A 22824-nucleotide genomic window follows, 5' to 3' on the forward strand; every position below is an offset into this window, starting at 1 on the left:
AGTCTTTCTGAAAGAGACACTGTTTAAACCTTGGAATGCAATATCCATGCTGCAGATTATATTATTAATGCAATGACAATTATTTAACAATAGCCGTAAAATAATTTCCCTCCTCGACACTAGGCAATACTGAAAACAAACTGGAATCTGTAAAATCAGATTTCACTTCAGAATCATTGTATATATTTATAGTGACACTTGCAAATTCACAATGATAACCTACTAAACATTGCAATTCACACCATAGTATGGCAGTCACTGAAGATTTGAAACAACCCAACAATACATAAATACACACACATATACATAAATACACACACACACACACACACACACACACACACACACACACACACATATATGTGTATATATATATATATATATATATATGTGTGTGTATATATATGTGTATATATATGTGTGTGTGTGTGTGTGTGTGTGTGTGTGTGTGTGTGTGTGTGTGTGTGTGTGTGTGTGTGTGTGTGTGTGTTTTCATGACGAACATTTTTCTGTTACCAAGGGGGAGGTATTTTAATAAAAAAAAAAATCTTTCAACTTTACTTCTCCAAAACCAATTACATGTAAACATTTACAAGCTTATAAGAATGGGAAGACCAACTTTAAAACACTGGAAGACACAAAACTTGTCAACATTTTTCTATTACCTTTGCAAATCCCAAAAGCAATCAAAAAGAAAATGGTGGTTACAACCATGAAACTTTTTCTGAGCTAAATCCCCAGTCTTTTCATCCATCTATAGTAGTACAGATTAAAGGTCACATCACTCACAACATAACAGCAGACAAAAATAGACAACTTCCATTTGGCCAAAAAAAAGAAAGAAAAAAAGGTCACAGTTTGAACAAAAGATATAAAAAGGCCAAAATCAACTTTTGTGCTGGGTCTTGTTTGCCTAAGCAAACATCTTCATTTTCATTTGCTGCATCTTTGTACTGAGCCTTTGTCCATCCAGATTCATCAAAATCTTCTGACAGAACTCAAAAGTGTACTTGTGGTCATTTGGATAGCTCAGATCAAGTGCATAAATCAGTCCAAAGAGGACGATGAATGCCATGATGACACTACCGAGGTTGTTCATAACTGTAGTACCTTCAATGACAACTCCAACATCCTCTGGCTCCTGAATCCCTTCTCTTCTGATGGTGTAAATACAGTGACAGTTGCTGCAGTGGACCTCAACCGTTCATCCTCAGTGGAGGAGGTCTGAAAAACAGGTTGTTTCAGGTTTAAGGGCTCTGTCACTTGGAAGGGGACATATTATGCAAAACTCAGCTTTTGTATCCTTTTGTGCTGAAACATAGGTCTCTACCGCCTCTATAAACACTCCAAACATAAATAAAACCCGTCAATCTGTTTCCTATCAATAGTTTGGGTTCAGGTATTATGTACCTCCCTTTGGGAGGGGCTTGATATAGAGCAGGAGCTCCTCCAGTGTCTATCAGTGTGTGTGTGTGTGTGTGTGGGCTGGGTCAATTTCCCTTATTTCATCACAATTGGGAACCTTTTGAAACAGCTTGTTTTATGCACATTATTCCTGAAACCAGGAGATTGCTGTAATGGCAGTGACACTAGTTAGTGTCTTGATGCAATCTGCTGTGTTCCTTATAATGAAGACTTTTTACTATTTGGCATAATAAACTGAACTCCACTGGAGTGTTTACTTTCTGAAGTGCCTTGAGATGACTGTTGTTGTGATATACCGCTATATAAATAAACTGAATTGAAACACTGACAGAAAATGGATGAATGTTTTGTCCACATTTACTGTGTTTATAGAGGCAGTAGATACCTACATGGCAGCACCAAAAGAATGAACAATTGAATTTTTGCTGAAACTATCCCCTTAAAAAGTGCTCTCCAGTGCAAGTTTCAACAATGACTATTAAGAATAATACTATTTCACAATTATATTGTCTCTTTTGAATATATGAGGATTTTGTGTGCGATGAACCTAACTCAAATTGAATCTAGAAAAGAAGGTGTGATAAGCGTACCAGATACTCCTTGAACAGTAGGTCTGGATCTTCATTAAAGTAGATCACCAGGCTTTTAAGAGTATGCTCCCTCTTTATGTCGATGTCATCATACTAATGCAAGGGTGGAAAAAAAATGGTGAAAAAAATGGAATTGATTGATTGCATTTAATTGATGGGTTTATCATTAGTACCGACCAAACTACTGATCGCCATGATATCCTTGATCTTTTGGCCCTTTGCTCCTTTGCTCCCCTGAAAATTTTGCATCAGCTTGTCTGTTAAATTGTCCAGCTGAGCCAAGAACTTCGCCTGCAGGGGTTTTGTAGTGATCTGCAGGAACTCTGCATTCACCTGGAAATAAAACATACACAAATATAATAAACTAGAAGTTTAAATACAGACTGCTGAATCAACACACTGAAAGTTGCTAAACATTTGAACCATCAGTGAAGTTTGTCAAGACCTAAACTGTTTTTAGCTGAGTTTAGGAATATATCGCCACCTGTTGCTTTGGCATGTTCCTAGCAGCGTTTTCCTTCATTTTTGCGTTTACCTGTGGACGGGATTATTTTTTAAAACGAAAACGGAAAATCTCCGTTTTCAAAAATACCTGTGTAAGTGTGGACGTAGCCGAAATCTTTTATAATAATAAATAGGTTTGAATGTCATGGGAGTGCGCATTGTGCTGCCTGCAGTTACTCTTCCGGCCACATGGTTCGCTTTTGGTAGCACCCTCAGTAAACTATGTAGTGCTTTTAAAGACACCTCAAAACGATACTTTCTACTAGAAAATGGCATATAATAATAAACACAGAATAACATATTTTTAGATTATAAAAAGAAAACAGTAAGAAAGAAGTTAGCTATAGGACATCATCTTTCATTGAGCACAATGGCTAGCTGCTAATAAGCTAGCACACGCTCCGACTTAAAAGTTGGCAGCTACACAATTTCTCCTCTAAAACAAGGCACTTTTGAAAAGACCTGGCTATATTGTCAAAAAAAAAAAAAAAGTATTCAAGCAGAGAAGAGAATGGTAGCACCACCAAAAGTTCAAAAAACAACTGTTACAAGCTTCTATGATAAATAGCATTATAGATTTAGCTGATAAAGAAATACACAATTGGATATATGGAAAAATAATATGTTACCTTACCTGAAGGTGTAGTTTTATCCAAAAAGTACAGAGAGGCCAAGAGCAGCTGGATTCATTTAGGTGATCCTGAAAGAGCGCAAAATTTTCAAAGAAGGCGGACCGTTGTGTAACTCAGTAACTTTGTGTTCTTGTGACAAAGACTGCTTTGAGAGAAAATAATTTAGGTTCACCACACGAATAATAATTGCAGTAACGCTGGAGTGCTACATTTGCGTTGAATGAGATTAAAAATAATGTTTAAGCTTAAAGAGGGGCTTGAATTGATTTCTTTGAGTTTACAAATACTTAAGTGCAAAAATGTACTCCTCCTACCCCCAGTGCCCCAACAAACTCATTCATTTTGTGTTCAGAATCAGCCTCTGCTGGTTTTGAATAATTTTAGGTTTACACAAAGAAAATCAAATTAATTTGGTATTTTTTAATTGCATTTGTGAACAACTAACATAATTTGCATGTGTTCTTTGAAAGGAGGACCTGAATCTGTTTTTTGAGTGCACACAGGCAGGAGAATAGACAGGCAGAAAAACCGATTGGTCCCTCTCATCGTTGTCTCTGTTTCCCTTATCTCGATGTGTGTGTCTGTGCGCGTGTGTATGTATGTGTGTCTTCATCTGCACTCCACTCTGAACAAGGTTTTCAGGGACACTTGGCAGGTTGCAGGGCATGGTGCTGAATTTCAATCAGGATCATTTTAGTTAATACACAAGAACAGTGGGTAAAAATCGAGCAAATCATCCAACCAGAATTCAATTTCTACTGCTCACGCCTTGTTTGTTCACATTTACAGTTCTGAAGAGGGGGGGAAAGGAGAGAAGGTTTAAGCAACAGATGAGCGAGGTGAAGAGAGTAGAAGTTGTTATAGCAGAGACAGAGAGCGGACTGAGATGGGGAGAAGGATGGAGAGAAGAAAATGATGAAAAAAGATGGAGGAATGATTTGTCAAAGTAGTGGGTTTGAGAAGATGAAAGAGCGGTAAGAGAAGGAGAAGCCACAGAAGAATCGGGAGGAGGGGGTGAAATGCAGAGAGAGGCGTGTATACCATCACACACAGGCAAACGTCCCTTTAAAACAGCTGCCATCAAAGAACAATCTGATGAGGAAAGTGTTTTGCTCTTTCCCATTCCTCGCTGGCTGTGTCCCTGTCATCGCGTCTTCCTCTTCATCAACCTCACACCATCTCGATGCCTGTTTGCTTCTTCCTCTCCTCATCCTGTGTCTGTTTTGGTCTGTCTGTCTTCATCATTTTCCTTCAGCCTGTCTCACCCCCTCTCCCAATGGAGCATTTGTTTGTTTGCATCGCAAATATTCTAAATGAAAGAGTGTTGCTTTACTCGGCAGGTCGAGATTGCTCGTGGGCACGCTGAGCGTCTGCACTGTGCGCGCCTTCCACGTGTGTCTGTATGTGCACGCGTGCGCGCGAGCTACAGCGGTGCATTGCAAGGCGGTAATGAATTCCTCAGCGAAGCAGCGACACACAACAGCTTGAAGATCAATTTTTAATAAGAACTCTGCAGTTCACAAGCAGTGCAAAAAAACTCTGTTTGTGTGTGTGCGTGTGTGTTTGTGTGTGTGTTTGATAAGAGCTCTGCAGTTGGCTTGTAGAGCAATAAACATATTGTAATCAGTGGCTTCTGACCAAAAAAACCTAATCCCTGTGTCTGAATTTGTGCGCGTGTGTGCCTGCCTGTGTGTGTGTGTGCATGTGTATTTACTAAGATAGGGGGATCTGCTTGCTGCTTCATGTTTTTGTGATATATGAGTCTAATTTTTGAAAACAGAAACTGTTCATTACCCAAAAGTAAGTGAAGTCATCGGTTTGAGAGTGAAGAAAAGTTTCTGAAAGTGAGCCAACTCTGAGCTCCTGAAACACAACTAAAAACACAGCAACAAAGAAAAACAACCACAGACGGTATAATAAATGGACGTAGTTACAGCTGACATCATCCGAAGTACCTAAAGCCTCTTACAGCCTTGAGATGAGAATTTCCTTTTCCATCTTGGTTTGGAAAAAAAGAAAACTGTGGTATGAAACTTTATTCTCACTGGCCAATGGCTGAGACATTTCATACCACAACATCATATATGCAAGACCTACAAAAAAAGACTTGATTTCTTATTCAATATAAAATGAAAAACGATTGTCTGAGACCATAAACTCAGCAGGAAAGTGTTTGGATAGGTCAAGTCAGAAAGCCGTTTTCCTGTAGAGTTCAATGAGTCCACAACTACAGCCATCGCCATCTGGTGGCCATCTGGTGGCCTTCTGGGACGATTGTGGCTCAAGAGTTGGGAGTCCGCCTTGTAATCAGAAGGTTGCCGGTTCGAGTCCCGGCTCGGACAGTCTCGGTCGTTGTGTCCTTGGGCAAGACCCTTCACCCGTTGCCTACTGGTGGTGGTCAGAGGGCCCACTGGCGCCTATTATAGCGGCAACCTTCGGTCCTTCTTTGCCGCTTCTGCAGAACGTAAAGTTTCTGACTCGTGCTTTTGTTAAGTCTCTTGGATGCCTTCCGGTAGCAAAAAACGAGGCGAAGGAAAAAAGGGGCAAAACATTTATTTTCCTTACAAATCGAAAGGTACAAAACAAATGCCTCTGGTGGGAGCTCCGTTTATATTCCCTTTGTGTTACAACAAAAAATGACATTAAAACGGCGACGGTCAGAAAACTGTTGCTCCACGTCCTGCTTGCTTACCTAACCTTTTACCCACACCCCTCCGCATGCGGGCCAAATACACACCCCCTTTACGACATCTACCAACACTTTACAACAACAACAGACTAACAAAGCAGGATTAATTTATGGAGCACAGCATATTACATTATAACATAAAATGATCAAGATTATAATAAAAACTTAAAGATCATGACAAATACTTAAATATGGCATGATGTAACTGAGTAAAATATTGGCCTGGACTTGGCTCCAACATCCTGGCCCCTAATTGTTCTTGTGAGCCACAAAACAATTACTCTTATACATACACTAATATATTGTTCAGAACAACAAATCAAACCTTCCAGATAACGAACAGGCAAATATACAAAGTACTTGAACTGCTCATATGGCACATTAATGTCCTTATTCCAACAGAAACTTCGTTTGTCTTGTTACAGCAGGAACTCTTCTTAAGCTGGAACATGTCTTCGCGGATGCGTGTATGTGTGTATGTTGGGGAGATTAGGGAATGGAGTCAGAGGTTCAAGCACATGACTCACCGTAGGAGACCAGCCTTTACCGCTGTCTCTTGAGTAATATGTAGAAGGGGCGCTACATATCACACTCTAGCAGCACACAAAGCTTCGCCACAGGTCGTAGGAGAATGTTTTTGCTGGTCTTCACCTTGGCTTGACGAACCCGACCTTTGGCATCCTCAAACGTCTGAATCACTCGACCCATTAGCCATGAATTTCTTGGAGCGGAATCATCCACGATGAGGACAATATCACCTTGACTGAATTTAAAAGTCTTCTTAAAACATATTTATTCGCTGAAGCCTTTGGCATTGATTAGAGGGGTTGACTCAATTTGTTTTAACATGTTTCAATTTATTGTATCTATTTATTTTATTGTATCTCATTTTAATTTTCTTTACGTATGCTATTAACATGTACAGCACTTTGTGAAACTCTGGTTTTATGTTAAAGTGCTTTAGAAATAAAGTTGGTATGGTATGGTATGGTATTTCTTTGTGGCTGGGCCGACTTTTGTCGCCTTTGCAAGTCTGGCAGATACTCCTTGATCCACCGTGTCCAAAACAAATCTGCCAAGTACTGGACTTGACGCCATCTACGCCTCGAGTACAAGTCGCTCCTGCTGAATACTCCAGGAGGTAGCGGAGTTTTGGCTTTCATCAAAAGCAAATGGTTTGGCGTCAAGGCCTCCAGGTCGTTCGGATCGGTAGAGACTCTTGAGATAGGACGGCTATTGATAATCGCCTCTACCTCACACAGCAGTGTGTGCAGACCCTCCTCATCAAGGATCTGCTGCTCCACAACGGAGCTGAGCACTTTGCGTATGGACCGTATCTGCCGCTCCCAAACTCCTCCAAAATGCGAGGCAGCTGGGAGGTTGAATATCCATGTGATGCCTTTAACCAACAAGGCTTCTTGAATCTTTGCATTATCCAAAGCACGCACTGCTTCCCGCAGCTCCCTCTCTGCACTTACAAAGTTTGTTCCATTATCAGAACGCATCAACTGAACCTGTCCCCTCCTAGCAATGAACCTCCGCAAGGCATGAATACAAGAGTCCGTGTCCAACGAATTTGCCAGCTCAATATGCACAGCCCTCACTGTCAAGCAGGTAAAAACCACGCCATACCTTGTGATCATGGTCCTACCCCTTTTGATTTCGAAGGGACCAAAGTAGTCCACACCGACACTTGTGAACGGTGGCTCATCGGGCGTGAGCCTTTCAGTAGGAAGATCTGCCATGATCTGACTTGCCGCTTTCCCATGATGCCGTCTGCAGGCGACGCACCGGGACAAAATCTTCCGGACAGCAGCATGAGATCTTAGTATCCTGTACTTCTGCCGTACCTTTGATAGGACATGATTCCTGCCACAATGCCCAAGATCCTCGTGAGTAGATCTGAGAATGAGAGTGGCTATATGCTGATCCTTAGCCAAGATTGCAGGGTGTTCTAACTCCTCTTGCATGCTAGATCTGCTCAATCTGCCACCCACTCTCAGAATGCCATCCTGTACAACTGGCGACAACTGACAAAGAGGGCTATCCTTTGACACTGTCTTTCCTTGTTGCAGCTTGGCAATCTCTTCGCCAAACCGCTGCCCTTGACTGAAGCGCACGATCTCCACTTCTGCCTCAGCCATGTCACTCACAGAAAGTGGCAAGATGGGAAGGTTAGCCTTGAAATGTGTCATTTGCTTCTCCTGCTCCAACCTTCCATCATAGAGATTCGCTTTTAAATCCTTCCTCTTTTGAGCAAGAAGCTTCAGCACACCTTTTAATCTCAAGACCCATGCAACGGCTCTTTTAACCCGACGCCAGCTTGAGTAATGATGAATGAGCTGAGAGGTGGCGTCTGCAGCTTCTTCAACCACAAGAGCATATACCGATGCTTCTTTGACTTCTGGGTCGTTACAGATTGGCTGGCATACACTGTCTGGCATTTCTGGCCACTCCATTTCTGGTTTCAAAATGAAATCTGGACCGGTGATCCATGTCTTTGCCTTGAGAAAGGCACCAACACTGAGCCCTCTGGAAGCAAAGTCTGCAGGATTGGCCGAGGTGTTCACATATCTCCACTGAGAGACAGCTGATCTATCCTTGATGGCAGCAACTCGATTGGCAACAAACGTACGAAACCTCGCTGTTTCATTCTTGAGGTACTTAATCACCGACGTGCTGTCCGTCCAAAAGACAGACTCCTCCAACTCCAACTCCAGTTCGGCTCTTACCATCCTGTCCATCTTTGCTGCTACCACTGCAGCAGTAAGCTCGAGCCGTGGTATGGTCACTGGCTTCAATGGTGTAACCCTGGCTTTACCAATAATGAAAAGCACTATGGGGCTGGTTCAGATTGTTTTTTGAAACCAGGTATGTGGCTATGCCATACCCCCTTTCACTTGCGTCGGCAAAGTGATGAAGTCGAGCTGAAGAGATCTTGCCAAGGTTGACTGGTCTCACACATCTGTCTACTTCAAACCTAGCTAAGTGGTGCAAACTGCCGACCCATTGTTGCCACTGCATAGACAGAGCTTCTGGCATGAAATCATCCCATGCATGCTTTGTTCTGCTTAGCTCTTGCAGGATGTGCTTCACTGGCAAGATCAGAGGGGATAAAATTCCAAGTGGGTCATATATAGTGCTTACCATTGAAAGCAGTCCTCTCCTTGTGAGTGGTTTGCTCTCAACCAGAACTCTGAATCTCAGCGTGTCAGACTCCACGCACCACTGAACCCCTAAAGCTCTTTCAATAGGGAGGCAGTCCATTTCAAGATCGAGCTCCTTGACTTCTTTAGCCCTGTCATCCTCAGGTATAGATGCAAGCACCGCTCTGCTGTTGGAAATCCACTTAGTGAGCTTGAAACCTCCTGCAGTGCACAAAGTCCTGAGGTCCCGAATCAGTGAGATTGCCTGCTCTTCAGTGCTGACAGACTTCAGGCAATCATCCACATAAAAGTTCCTCAGAACAGTGTTCGCTGCAATATGGTTGAACCTCGCCTGATTGTCCTCAGCACACCTTTGCAGCGCGTAGCATGCACAGCTTGGTGAAGAAGTTGCGCCGAACATTCTGTATTCCTTGAGGCCTTTATCAAGATCTCCCTGTGGCCACCACAAGAATCTCAACAGATCAGCATCTTCAGCGGGAACCCTGACTTGATGAAACATGCCTTCAATATCAGACATGAAGGCAACTGGTTCCTGCCTGAACCTCATCAAAACACCTATGAGGGAATTGGTTAAGTCTGTCCCCTGCAACAGCTGTGAGTTCAGTGACATGCCTTGATACGTGGATGCACAGTCAAATACCACTCTCAACTTGTGCTTGGTTGGGTGGTAGACCCCATGATGTGGGAGATACCATATTCTGCTACCACTTTTACAAGTTTCTGCCACAGGAACTTCTTCGGCATAGCCCCTTTCCAGTGTCTCTGTCATAAACTTTGTGTACTCTTGATGAAACTCACTGTCTCTTAACAGCCTCCGTTTCAGGCCTTCTGCTCTTTGTACCGCCACAACACGGTTGTTTGGAAATGCAGCCCCCTTGTTCTTTAAAGGAAGGCCAATGTTGTAGTGACCATGAACCTGCTTCACTGACAGTGACACAGACTCCATAAATTGTCTGTCTCTGGCCGACATTTCCATTTTCTCAGATAACTCATGCTCAGGGAAATCATACCTCATTTGCTGCTGTGAGAGCTCCTCTAGCTTTGTCACCGATATCCTGTTCACCATCACCGGTGGCCACTCAACAGCTCCTTGAGCAATACCCTCTTCTCTTAGCAGAGGTCCATTAATCGTCCAGCCTAGTGCAGTTTTTACAGCATATGGGCCGTTGCCCTCACTGTTGATAACCTTCCAGGGCTCAAGCGCCTTTGGTACATTCGTGCCTATTAACATACCAATATTTCCATCAATCTGCTTGAGCTGAACCTCCTTCAAATAAGGCCATCTGTCCACATCGCTTTGTTGTGGAATGTTCTCCTTTGTTACTGGAATCTCTGCCTGTGTGAAAACCTGGGGAATCTTCAAAAAGTTATCCTCATCCAAACCACTGACCTCGAGACCCTTAACGACATGAGTACTGATTGTCGCTTCCTTTCCCATGGTGCGGAGCAGAATGTTGGACCTTTTTCCTGTGACCTGTAAATCCCTCATCAGCTCATCTGTACAAAAGGTTCCAGTGCTTCCTGGGTCTAAGAACGCGTATGATTCAACTGTTGTGTTGCTCCTTGAACATCTGACCTTCACAGGCACAATTGAAAGTGCACAGACTGCTTCGCCAGCCCCAGTACAACCGCATGTTTCACTGCCTGCTGCTGGAGAAAAACTTGCTGCTGGTTCTCTGATACTTTTACTGTCACTATCAGGAGAAGAGTACTGCTCCTTATGCAGAATCGTGGGATGTTTCTGAGAACAAGTCTCACACGTGTGTCTTTGCTGACAGCCTTTGCTCAGATGCCCCTGTGACAGGCAACCAAAACACAAGCTCTTTGATTTGAGGAAATCAAGCCTTTCTCTGTGAGGCTTTTGCTTGAGGAGTCTGCAGGTACTGAGGTTATGTCCTCCCTTATGACAGAAAAGACACTGTCTTCCACCTGTAGAGCCTACATTTTCCCTTTCCCTCTTTGTCTGCTCTGGACTGTTTGACACAGGTGCCGTATTAGTAGCAAAGATGCTTTCCCTCTCCTTGAATTTCAGAGCATTCTCTTTGCACACCTTTGCTTTGCCCTTGTCTCTAGACAAAGTGGTGTCCTGAATGTTACCAAACAATGGGTGAGAAGCGATCTTTGCCTGCTTCTCTACAAAACTGACCAGATCAGCGAATCTAGCTCTCATTGCTGTACGTTCTTGAATGTCACAGGCAAAACCCCTCCACCTTTCCCTTAATTTAAAAGGAAGCTTGGAGATAACTGTTCTCATATTAGTAGGGCTATCCATCTCCTCAATGTACTCCATGCTGTCTACTGTGTTACAGCAACTAGTGAGGAACATAGCAAACTCCATCAGTGCATCACCATCCTCTGGCTTAATTACAGGCCATTTTAGAGCTCTTTCAATGTAGGCTGAGGCAATAGTATATTCATCCCCGAAATGCTTGCGCAGAAGCCTCTTAGCTTCAGCGTAGCCCCTGTCAGGATACATGTGCAAACAGCTACGAACAAGAACCTCGGGTCTCCCTTGGGTGAACTGCTCCAGGAAGCGCAACCTATCTCTATTGCTGTCTGCCCTTTTCTCAATCCCATGCTCGAACGCTTTCATAAAAAACCCAAACTCCAGTGGATCCCCACTGAATACTGGAACATCCAAAGGAGGGAGAGTGGATGCTTTCTGTTGTTTTACTAGGAGCTCTGTAATCTCGTTTTGTCGCTTCATGACATTCAACAAGTCTTTAACATCAGTCATCCTGCCTTGACTAGTAATAGACTGGCTATTATCCTTCTTATTCAATGGACGAGGAAGCCTGCTACTCCTTTCTGAGCCCTGCATTACCTCTGACTCACATCTTCGACCGACATCTTCATGTTCTGGCTGAACCAAACCAAAACTGGCCCCAATACTTTGGCCCGGAGATCTTTGGCAGGTAGCCATTTTGTTGACCAAGTCAGCAGAAGTGTTATGGGCTGGCTCCTTCACAGTCAGCACCTCAAGCTTTGCGTTAGCTGCAGCAATAGCTGTTTGCAACTCCCATTCCTCCCTTTTTGCCTTAAGAACAGCTTCTTGTCTGTCAATCTCCATCTTTTGCTTTAATGCCTCAGCACGCGCTACCAGAGCAGCCCTCTCTGCCTCAATCTTTAGCCTGGCAGAATATGTGGTCGAAGACACAACAGAAGAGGTTCGACTGCTTCGATGTGCTTTACTGCGTCTGGACGATATTGCTGAAGCACTGTCTGCAGGCTCAACTTCAGCATCAACCATTCTTGCTTCAACTGCTTGCATTTCCACTCCTTTTAACCATCTCTCGACTTCCTCCACAAAACTTCTCAAATAGCTAGCCTTTGGCTCATACCACTGTGTCTGATCATGAAGAAGTTCCGACTCAGTCAAGTGATTTTTAACTGCATCGTTGTTTTCACAAAACTCAATATATATTTTTGAGAAGTCAGTGGCTAATTTAACAGACACTTCCTCAAAATTGCCGTCATCTTCCATAAGCTCCTCAATCTCTTTTATCTTTCTAGTAAGATAACCCAACTTGGTTTTCCTTGTCACTTTAAGATGCTGAAGCTTTTCCTCTTGTGCTTTAAAGGTTGGCTTGGAAACTCTTTTTTCCTACTGCTCCATATTAATTGCGCTGCCATAAACCTTTCAATGCAATTAATCCTTTACACAGGCCATGTACCATTTAACCATACAGGAATTTTCACAAACCGTAAAGCAGGCACAGCCTCTTACTTTTCAGATGCGGGGTTTTCTTACTGCCGAAAGGATCCGGAAACACGGGAAGACTGAAGGGCATCCTCTTTCACGTCCCGTTTTCCAGTTTTCCCTTGCCGCGCCGCGGGCCAATTAACTCTGTGCGCCGGTGACGCGTGCGTAATCCTCTCACTTTCGGAGCAGTTTTCTGACTATTATAGCGGCAACCTTCGGTCCTTCTTTGCCGCTTCTGCAGAACGTAAAGTTTCTGACTCGTGCTCTTGTTAAGTCTCTTGGATGTGTTACGTTCCGGTGTGTCAGTGTTTTGTTTTTGCATGATTTATGTATTTCCTGCTTTACTTTGAAAGTCTGTGTTATCTTAGTGTGTTCAGTTTACATTTTCCCTGTCTCGTCAGGTCTAATTTGCCCCAGCTGTGTTTCCCTCCTGTGGTCCATTCCCTGATTGCTCCTTCTATGTATTTAAACCCTGTGTTTCAGTGTGTCATGGTCGCGATCTCCCCCGTGTTGTAAATAGTTTGGCGTTTTTGTTGTAAATAAATAGTCTGTTGTAAATAGTGGTGAAGGGGTTTGTTAATATTTTCGTTTGAGACACCTTCGTTTTGGGATTTTGGTGGAGGGCCTTCGTGGTTTTATTTTCTTTATTTTTATTTTCCTGCGTTGCACCCCGGTTGCCTAGGCCGGGGTGTAACATATGGGGGCTCGTCCGGGATCGCTGAGGGGTCCGAGGACCGCTTCAGCCGTCTGTCTTCGTTGGAGGGTCCGGGATCGCTGGAGGGTCCGAAGGAGGGACAGCTTCGGCCTTCTGTCTTCGCTGGAGGGTCCGAGGACCGCTTCAGCCTCCGTCTGTCTTCGCTGGAGGGCCCGGGGACCGCTCCAGCCTTCATCCGCCTTCGCTGGAGGATCCGAGGGACCGCTCCAGCCTTCTGCAGCTGGTGGGCTGCGTGTCCGTGTGTGCAGCTGGTGGGCTGCGTGTCTATGTGTGCAGCTAGTGAGCTGCTCGTCTGTCTTCGCTGGAGGATCCGAGGGACCGCTCCAGCCTTCATCCGCCTTCGCTGGAGGATCCGAGGGACCGCTCCAGCCTTCTGCAGCTGGTGGGCTGCGTGTCCGTGTGTGCAGCTGGTGGGCTGCGTGTCCGTGTGTGCAGCTGGTGGGCTGCGTGTCCGTGTGTGCAGCTGGTGGGCTGCGTGTCCGTGTGTGCAGCTGGTGGGCTGCGTGTCCGTGTGTGCAGCTGGTGGGCTGCGTGTCCGTGTGTGCAGCTGGTGAGCTGCTCATCCGCCGTCGCTGGAGCGTCCGAGGGACCGCTCCAGCCTTCATCCGCCTCTGCTGGAGGGTCCGGGGGACCGCACCAGCCTCCGTCGTCTGCTGGAGGGTCCGTGGGACCGCTCCAGCCTCCATCAGCTTCGTCTGCCTTCATCCGCCTTCGCTGGGGGGAGGGTCCGTGGGACCGCCCCAGCCTTTGTCGTCGCTGGAGGGTCCGTGGGACCGCTCCAGCCTTCATCCGCCTTCGCTGGAGGGTCCGAGGGACCGCTCCAGCCTTCGTCGTCTGCTGGAGGGTCAGTGGGACCGCTCCAGCCTCCATCAGCTTCGTCTGCCTTCGTTTCAGCCTTCGTTTGTCTGAATCAAACTTTTCACTTGGGGTTACATGTTTGATTTTTGGGTAGGGGGAAATGTTACGTTCCGGTGTGTCAGTGTTTTGTTTTTGCATGATTTATGTATTTCCTGCTTTACTTTGAAAGTCTGTGTTATCTTAGTGTGTTCAGTTTACATTTTCCCTGTCTCGTCAGGTCTAATTTGCCCCAGCTGTGTTTCCCTCCTGTGGTCCATTCCCTGATTGCTCCTTCTATGTATTTAAACCCTGTGTTTCAGTGTGTCATGGTCGCGATCTCCCCCGTGTTGTAAATAGTTTGGCGTTTTTGTTGTAAATAAATAGTCTGTTGTAAATAGTGGTGAAGGGGTTTGTTAATATTTTCGTTTGAGACACCTTCGTTTTGGGATTTTGGTGGAGGGCCTTCGTGGTTTTATTTTCTTTATTTTTATTTTCCTGCGTTGCACCCCGGTTGCCTAGGCCGGGGTGTAACAGATGCCTTCCGGTAGCAAAAAACGAGGCGAAGGAAAAAAGGGGCAAAACATTTATTTTCCTTACAAATCGAAAGGTACAAAACAAATGCCTCTGGTGGGAGCTCCGTTTATATTCCCTTTGTGTTACAACAAAAAATGACATTAAAACGGCGACGGTCAGAAAACTGTTGCTCCACGTCCTGCTTGCTTACCTAACCTTTTACCCACACCCCTCCGCATGCGGGCCAAATACACACCCCCTTTACGACATCTACCAACACTTTACAACAACAACAGACTAACAAAGCAGGATTAATTTATGGAGCACAGCATATTACATTATAATATAAAATGATCAAGATTATAATAAAAACTTAAAGATCATGACAAATGACTACTACATGACTACTACACCAACTGCTGCACCTCCACCCACCAGTCTGTCAAGCTAATCAAGTTTGCAGATGACACCACCGTTATTGGGCTCATCGCTGATGGGGATGAGTCTGCCTACAGGAGGGAGGTTGAACGTCTGGTGTCCTGGTGCAGCCACAACAACCTGGTGCTGAATGCCCAGAAGACAGTGGAGATTATTGTGGACTTCAGGAAGCACACAGCCCCACTCCCCCCCATCATCCTGACTGACACCCCCATCACCTCTGTGGACTCATTCCGCTTCCTGGGTACCACCATCACCCAGGACCTGAAGTGGGAGCCCACCATCACCTCCGTCATCAAGAAAGCCCAGCAGAGGATGTACTTCCTGAGGCAGCTGAAGAAATTCAACCTGCCAACACGGACGATGATGCAGTTCTACACTGCAATCATCGAGTCCATCCTCACCTCCTCCATCACCGTGTGGTACGCTGGAGCCACTATCAGGGACAAACAGAGACTGCAGCGTGTTGTGCGCTCTGCTGAGAAGGTGATTGGCTGCAGACTCCCATCTCTGCAGGACCTGTACACCTCCAGGACATTGCGGCGTGCAGCTCGGATCTCAGCTGACCCTTCTCACCCTGGACACAGTCTGTTTGACCTGCTCCCCTCAGGCAGGAGGCTCCGGTCCATTCGCACCAGAACCTCTCGCCATAAGAACAGTTTCTTCCCCTCTGCTGTTGGACACATGAACAATAACCATATGACTGTTCCCACCACTAACACATGACCCTACGCTGTGTCACTGCATCATTTCATGTTTGGCACTGATCACCACCTGCACTCATGTATATATCTTTCTACGTAGCACTCTTAATTCTTATTCTCATGTATATATCTCATGTATAGCTCATGCACATATCTTTCTACGTAGCACTTTTAATTCTTATCCCTACTTTTATTTTTTCATGTCTATTTAAGTGCTATTTATGACACTATTTAAGTGCTATTTATGACACTATGTTTGCACTGAAGCACCGCAGCAATTTCCTAATGTTGTAAACCTGCTCAACATTTGGCAATAAACCCCTTTCTGATTCTGATTCTGATTCTGAAATACTTAAATATGGCATGATGTAACTGAGTAAAATATTGGCCTGGACTTGGCTCCAACAGCGCCAGTGTCCGGCAGCCTCGCCTCTGTCAGTGTGCCCCAGGGTGGCTGTGGCTACAATGTAGCTTGCCATCACCAGTGTGTGTGAATGGGTGGATGACTGGATATGTAAAGCGCTTTGGAGTCCTTAGGGACTAGTAAAGCGCTATATAAATACAGGCCATTTACCTTCGTATAACATGCAGTTTTAAGGCAGTTCCACACTCATTTAATTTTTCTGACCTGGAAGCTGCATCCATGTTTTATGTACCGAATTTCTGAGTTTTAAAGACAGAAGACAAGTTTGATATTGTAAACCATTATTTTTTAACCAGAACCACTGGACAAAAATATAAAAAAAAAACCATTCACAACCTGCTCTGCTTCAGCAGTTCAATGCAGGATATGCTCTGATATATTAAAATATCAGTTGCAAGTGCCATTTTTTCTCCAGAACACTTAACAGCACCTAGGAGTAGTCTTCCACAGCAAGTAACCTATAATAAGTTATCAGAATAGGTGTAATGACCTCCTACTAGAAAGAGAGAGTTAACATTCAAAGCACCTCCCTGAGGTGTAAGTATGAGCACTGATCTAACCAGGTGACTGCAGGGGAGGCCATTCATATTCAAGTCTTACACAGAACCTTTGCTTCTATCCATAATTCATGAGAGAGTTCCTCCTGCATGCCTCATCCTGGCCTCCTGGTCTAACCTTCTCCGCCTCCTACACTGTATCATACCCAAACTAGCAGTAAAAGCAGTTATTCAGTGAACATTATACTGTAGGGAATGGATGTGGGCTAATGTGATAGGGGAGGGAAGAAGGGAAAGGCGTTCAAGGTTATTAAATATGGAGCCCCATTTTGAGGTGTTCAACTCATGAATCACCCCGAGCAAAGAGAGCAAGAGAGGGATGACCCTGATTTATTTGTCTGATTTCCTCTCCTTCTCGTTTTTTCTCTCTCCCTCTTTCTAGAAACAGATGAAAACTATCATTTCGTTCAGTTTACACACAATTCATCTCTATTAGACTTTTAACACATCTTGTCTCGTTGTGTTTTATTCTCACAAAGACTGAGAAATGTTGACCTTGGCTACAAACAGCATGACAGTCTGCTGGGAGTCTTTTGACCTTATCATCTTCATGTTCCATTTTGAGGGCATGACATGAGTGCAAATGGACACTTGTCCTTGAAAAAGGCATTTTCCAAAGGTGTTTAACGCCTTGGGGGGGAAAAAACCTAGCACACATCATAAGTATTACGCTTTGTATCATCCACATCAGAAGACTCATTACTTTGTTTGCATGTGTATCAGCTTTTAGGCGTGAACACTGCAACTACAAACACTTCATCAAGTAGGCAGAAAAATACACCAAGGCTCCTTCATCAAGTCCCAACGGATAACGAAGAACACCGATGGTCACTTTATGCAGAAACAGTTCAGTATTAAGCTATCAAAAAAGCACATCACACAAATAAATGCAGGGAGGGCACTCTGATGCACAGCTAATCACGTAGAGCAACAAGGATAATTAGCCAGCATTGATTGTGCTTATCTGGCTCGCCATATACTCAGCTACAAAATGTAATGTGTGTGTGTTTATTACTTGGGAGGACATGTTTGCACAGTTTATACTCAAACTTAATTACGCTTTCTCTTGCCTCTACTTTTAGTTTGAAGATATGGTTTGTTGCTGTAGGGCGAAGGAATGAACGCAAGTAGTATGAGGACAAAAATGATCTAGACAGTACTTGACAGAGGTGCATGTGAAAATCATGCTGGTCTGTCTTTTATTTGCCAGCTCTCTATGAGAAAGCTGATGCCACATCCAGCTGAGAACTCCGGGCAGGTGAATTCACCTGGCATAGTAAGAAAGAGTTAATTTCTGTTTGTTATATGTTATATTGTCTTATTAGAGAGACTATGCACATTCAATTGTCTGAAAAAAAGACCGATTCCAAGCAAACATTTGAAACATTACAAATGGTCTTGAGAAGTTCCTTTTAAGTGCTTTGAAACCTGCTTTTTAGGATTTTTTTGTCCAATCAACTGGACATGCCTATCTTTCTCAACTCAAAAGCATCATCAAGCTCTAAAATTGTCACCAGCTGACAATGAATGCCCCGCCAGCCAATTATATCCTAAGACTAGCCAAGTAAAAGGTGTATTTTCTGCACGTTGCCACCTCCACTGTTTAATTTCTTTTTTGTTCTTTTTCATGAAATAAAGACTTGCAGTGCATTACTGTAAACAACTGCTCATTTTCTGCAGGGGTTTGGCTTAGCTGTACACTAAAAAAACACAACTGTATAAACACAGTAACTTTGGGGTTTTCATTTATGAATCCAAACAAATGGCAAGGGACATTTTTCAGATGCAGTTTAGAGGGTTGTTGCTAAGGATGGGAGTCAAGGGTGAAGTGAATTTGCAAAAACTTAATGGATGTAAGCAAAAGAGCTGTGCAATGTCATGACTTAAACATGAACTAAGAGTGTGAAAACAGTGTGTGTGCATTTTGCTGTACAAGAAGCTATTTCAGCGCTTTTCATTTTGAGCTGAGAAAGAAAGCCGTTACCCATTACAGCAAACTTTTCCCCTAAGAGATCTATCTCCATATCTCACTTCCTAACTGGGTCAGTAGTAGTAGAGTAGTTGGAGCCTCTATTGCTGGTTTCAAATGTAAACACAGAAGAAACACACGTCTCTCTTGGCCAAAACAACCAGCGTCATTCTCTCTAATTCAGTGGTAACAGCAGGAAAATGCATCAAGGCTGTGAGTTAACTCTACACTAATCTAACAGGGAACGGTCTGCATTTCACTGTAAAAAAAAGAAAAAGAAAAAGAAATGTGTAATTATCTTAAGCTGTGGATAAGAGGAAGCACCTCTCTAACTACTGTGTGCTTTCCTGCCCCTGCACAAGGAGGAGCTTAACAAGGTGAATGGTATAGCTTCACCATTATGACATAACTGTGCTGCTAAATATATCTTAAGTACCTAAAGACATCAGGTTAAGAACCTCCAGTGGGACTATTATATGTAGACTGAGGTAGCTAGAGTATAGACCATGATTATATTACACAAAATAAATAATTAATAGCAAGTATAGTTGGGGTGTGATTCTTAGTTTAACCCTGTAATGCCTCTCTAGAATAAAAATAGTGTGAAACCTGGAAAAACACAGCTCTTCACTTCAAGGAGGGATCTGATAAAGAGAGAGAGCCAGAGTTAGAAATAACAAAGAGTATCAAAATAAAATGACAGGAACAAACAAATGCGCCTACATGTCACACTGATGAGAGGAGAGAGGCCGGTTACTGAAAGAGGGCAGGATGGACAGACAAGATGGCAGCGGAGGGAGGGCAGCCAGGTGAGTGGATAAGCCAGGTGTATGAAAAGTGCAGGGGTGAAGTTCTTCTGGAAAGTCAAATACAATTCCACGAATCAGGAGAGAGCAGGGTGACTGAAATATCACAGGAAAAAACAAGGTTAGAACTAGAAACAGAGGCGTTAGAGCAAAGACTAGAGTGATCTAATGTTACCAGGAAGGGTGATACCAAGAATGATTTGGCGAAACTGTATATAGACCACATGAAAACAACAGTTGCTTTAAGGCGCTTTGCATTGTAAGGTACACACCCTACAATAATACAAAGAAAACAGAGAAAACTCCAACAATCATATGAGCAAGCGCTTTGGCGACAGTGGGAAGGAAAAACTTCTTTTTAACAGGAAGAAACTACCGGCAGAACCAGGCTCAGGAAGGGGCCGCCATCTGCCGCAACCCATTCTACTTTGAAATACTCTAGGATAATAAAGAATAACAGTAGCCCAGCCTAAAAGCAATAAACACATTGTGGCATGAATAAGGCACGGCGGGACCACGGAGCGACGTTCAGAGCCAAACTTTATTTGATTCACACCACACCACACCACCACCAACCCCTGAGTCCCCGTGTTTTAACACGGCGGGCGTGATTGCGGATGCCGTGCAGGTGCGTCCGCACGGCCCCGCAGACCACGCCCCACCACACACATGAACTAGTTTTTCAGAATCACTGTGAGAGAGAATGTTTCTAAATTCAAAGATATTGGACTAATGGAAGAAAGCAGTCCGACATATTTGTTCAGTACATGTATTGAAGAACACATCCTGGTCAAAAATGACTCCATGATTCCTCACAATGTTTCTTGGGATCAGGGTAAAGCCATCCAGAGTAAGCATCTGTCGAGATACTGCATTTCTGTTTCTAAAAGCACAGCACTTTCATGAGGGAGATCAGGCACAGCTGAGTGAAACACCTCAGCTGGGCAGCTCGGCCCAAGCACACCTGCTCACAGACAAAAAGAAAAGGGAAAAAACAACAGAACCAGCTCCAGTCCGTCCTGACCCTCACACTCTCTATGAATGCCAATCCTTTTTCACTCATCTTCAGTCCAGTCCTTGCACCTGACCATTTTTGGCTAAATGTTTGGTAAGCCCACTTCACACTGACCTATGAATCATTCAAGGACAAAAGAGATGCCTAACGCAAGCGATGAACCGATGTTCCGTCTACAATTTTAAATTGTATCTTCAGCACTTTGTTACTAAGACTGTCTCAAAAACAGATCATTTGTTTTCATTTTTTTAGTTGAATCTATGAAAAATGCCAAAGATAACAGTTTAACAGGCATAAAATTGTGTTTTTGCACCAACAAGGTGATTCCCATAAAAGCTATTAGCCGACAACTTGTCATTGAATTTCTGTGCGTGTCCTTAAAAATTCAAAGAAACTTGACAAAGACATGGAAACAAAAAACTATCTACAGCAGATGAACAAGATTTTGAAATTAATTTTCTTAAGAAACAGGCAGGCAGAAAGTTAGTAAAGATCTGACACAGGAGCTGAGAGATGCATCTGGCTCTTTAGAATAGAATAGAATAGAATAGAATAGAATAGCTCTTTATTGTCACTGTTACAAGAACAATGAAAGACAGTTTGGCATCTCTCCATGTGTGTGAAGTACACAATAGCATAAGTATTTACACAATAGCATATACACATTTACATTTACACAAGAAAGAAATTACTTCCATTCATAGCGTTTTCTGTAGAAGAACTTTGAATATCCTTCAACAAGTCTGGCACTGTTTTTGCCTCATTTACTTCCATGCATGTTTGCACATGTTTCAATTAATCACTGCATCTATTTCCCATTTCCCAGAAAATTATGAAGAAGTAAAGGTTGGCTCAAGTCTTTTGCACAGTACTGTATGTATGAAGATATCTTTTTACTCTGCAGGCTGTGTTGTTACATCTTCTCTTTTTATGATGTCCTCATTTGAAGAAATATTTACACCATCCTGCACACACAAACAGACACTAATAGTCATCTGCCACCAGAAGTCAGTCACCATGAGCACCATGGGAATTCGTTGCACAGCTGGCTCAAAGGGCAACATGCATCTATATGCCTCTAAAAATGCTACACTGTACACATTGCTATCCTTCTAGCCTCTCTTTTCAAGACACATACAGCGCATGAATCTTTCCAACCAAGTGAACACATGAAGTGAGGATCTAATTTTCTATGTGGGGAGCCATTTGCAAAACCCTTCATCCTGCATGTGCATTTCTAATGCAGTCACATTGCAAGCTGAAAAGCTTAGCAGGGCTACTGTCTCCGCTGCCTTCATCTTGGCACAATTATCATCTAATGTGACAGGTGACATTTTCTACCACGCTGGGCCAGGCTCTTGTTGAGGATTCAAATGCATGATAATAGATTGTAACTGAAAAAGACCATTTATTTCTGTCTCACTCAAAAACACATTACATGTGGACATCTTTTCACCGCCTCCTTGAATGCCATGTATATTTGTATGGAAAATGAGGGAGCAATGGAAGGCACGGTTAAGAAGCAGGAATTATTTTACATGGGTTTGAATGAGGTAATTGAAAAAAGAGAAAAATAAGTTTCTTTAAGAGGACCACCTTCCGTTCATTTGAAAAAAAAAAAAGACAACAAAAAATGGAAAACAAAAATAATTTATTTGCTGTAAAGCAAAGTATTATATGCCTATTTTTTCAATACATCACAGATAGGAAGATACCTTAATGTAAATGACTGATCAAAACTTGTCCATTCATGTGTTTCTGTTGTAATAATGTTTTGTCCAACTTTATTCTAAAAAGCTTCTGTACAGCCAGGATTTTTCCATTTTTGCATATTAGTTACACTTAAATGTTTCAGATACTCAAAATTGTAATATTAGGTTAAGATAACCTAAATACAAAATGCAGTTTTCAAAGTATAATCTCATTTATTCAAGGAAAAAAACAAAGGTTATGCAAACCTACCTAACCCTGTGTTAAAAAAGTAAATGTAATAACTGGTTGTGCCACTCTTGGCACCAACCACTGCAACCGAGCATTTCAAGCATCACTCTGGAGGAATTTTGGCCCACTCGTCTTTGCAGAATTGTTTTAATTCAGTCACAATAGAGGGGTTTTGAATGTGAACAGCCTGTTTAA

General features: G+C 43.3%; 1 long non-coding RNA gene across 2 annotated transcripts; it reads right to left on the reverse strand.

Annotated features, from left to right (window-relative positions):
• Window positions 1-618: 618 nt before the first annotated feature.
• Window positions 619-3637, reverse strand: LOC146553797 (uncharacterized). Of its 2 annotated transcripts, XR_014889510.1 has the most exons (4): window positions 3154-3637; window positions 2193-2348; window positions 2016-2108; window positions 619-1224 (listed from the first exon to the last, which is right to left on the reverse strand). It is a non-coding gene; the product is annotated as an uncharacterized LOC146553797 (long non-coding RNA). The 2 variants fall into 2 exon arrangements; XR_014889509.1 differs by having other exon boundaries at window positions 2016-2348.
• Between the last annotated feature and the right edge of the window lie 19187 nt (window positions 3638-22824).

This window comes from Mchenga conophoros, linkage group LG18 (assembly GCF_057382185.1).
Source record: "Mchenga conophoros isolate Kocher_MC1m ecotype Shallow Benthic linkage group LG18, M_conophoros_male_GT1.1, whole genome shotgun sequence".
Classification (NCBI taxonomy): Eukaryota; Metazoa; Chordata; class Actinopteri; order Cichliformes; family Cichlidae; genus Mchenga; species Mchenga conophoros.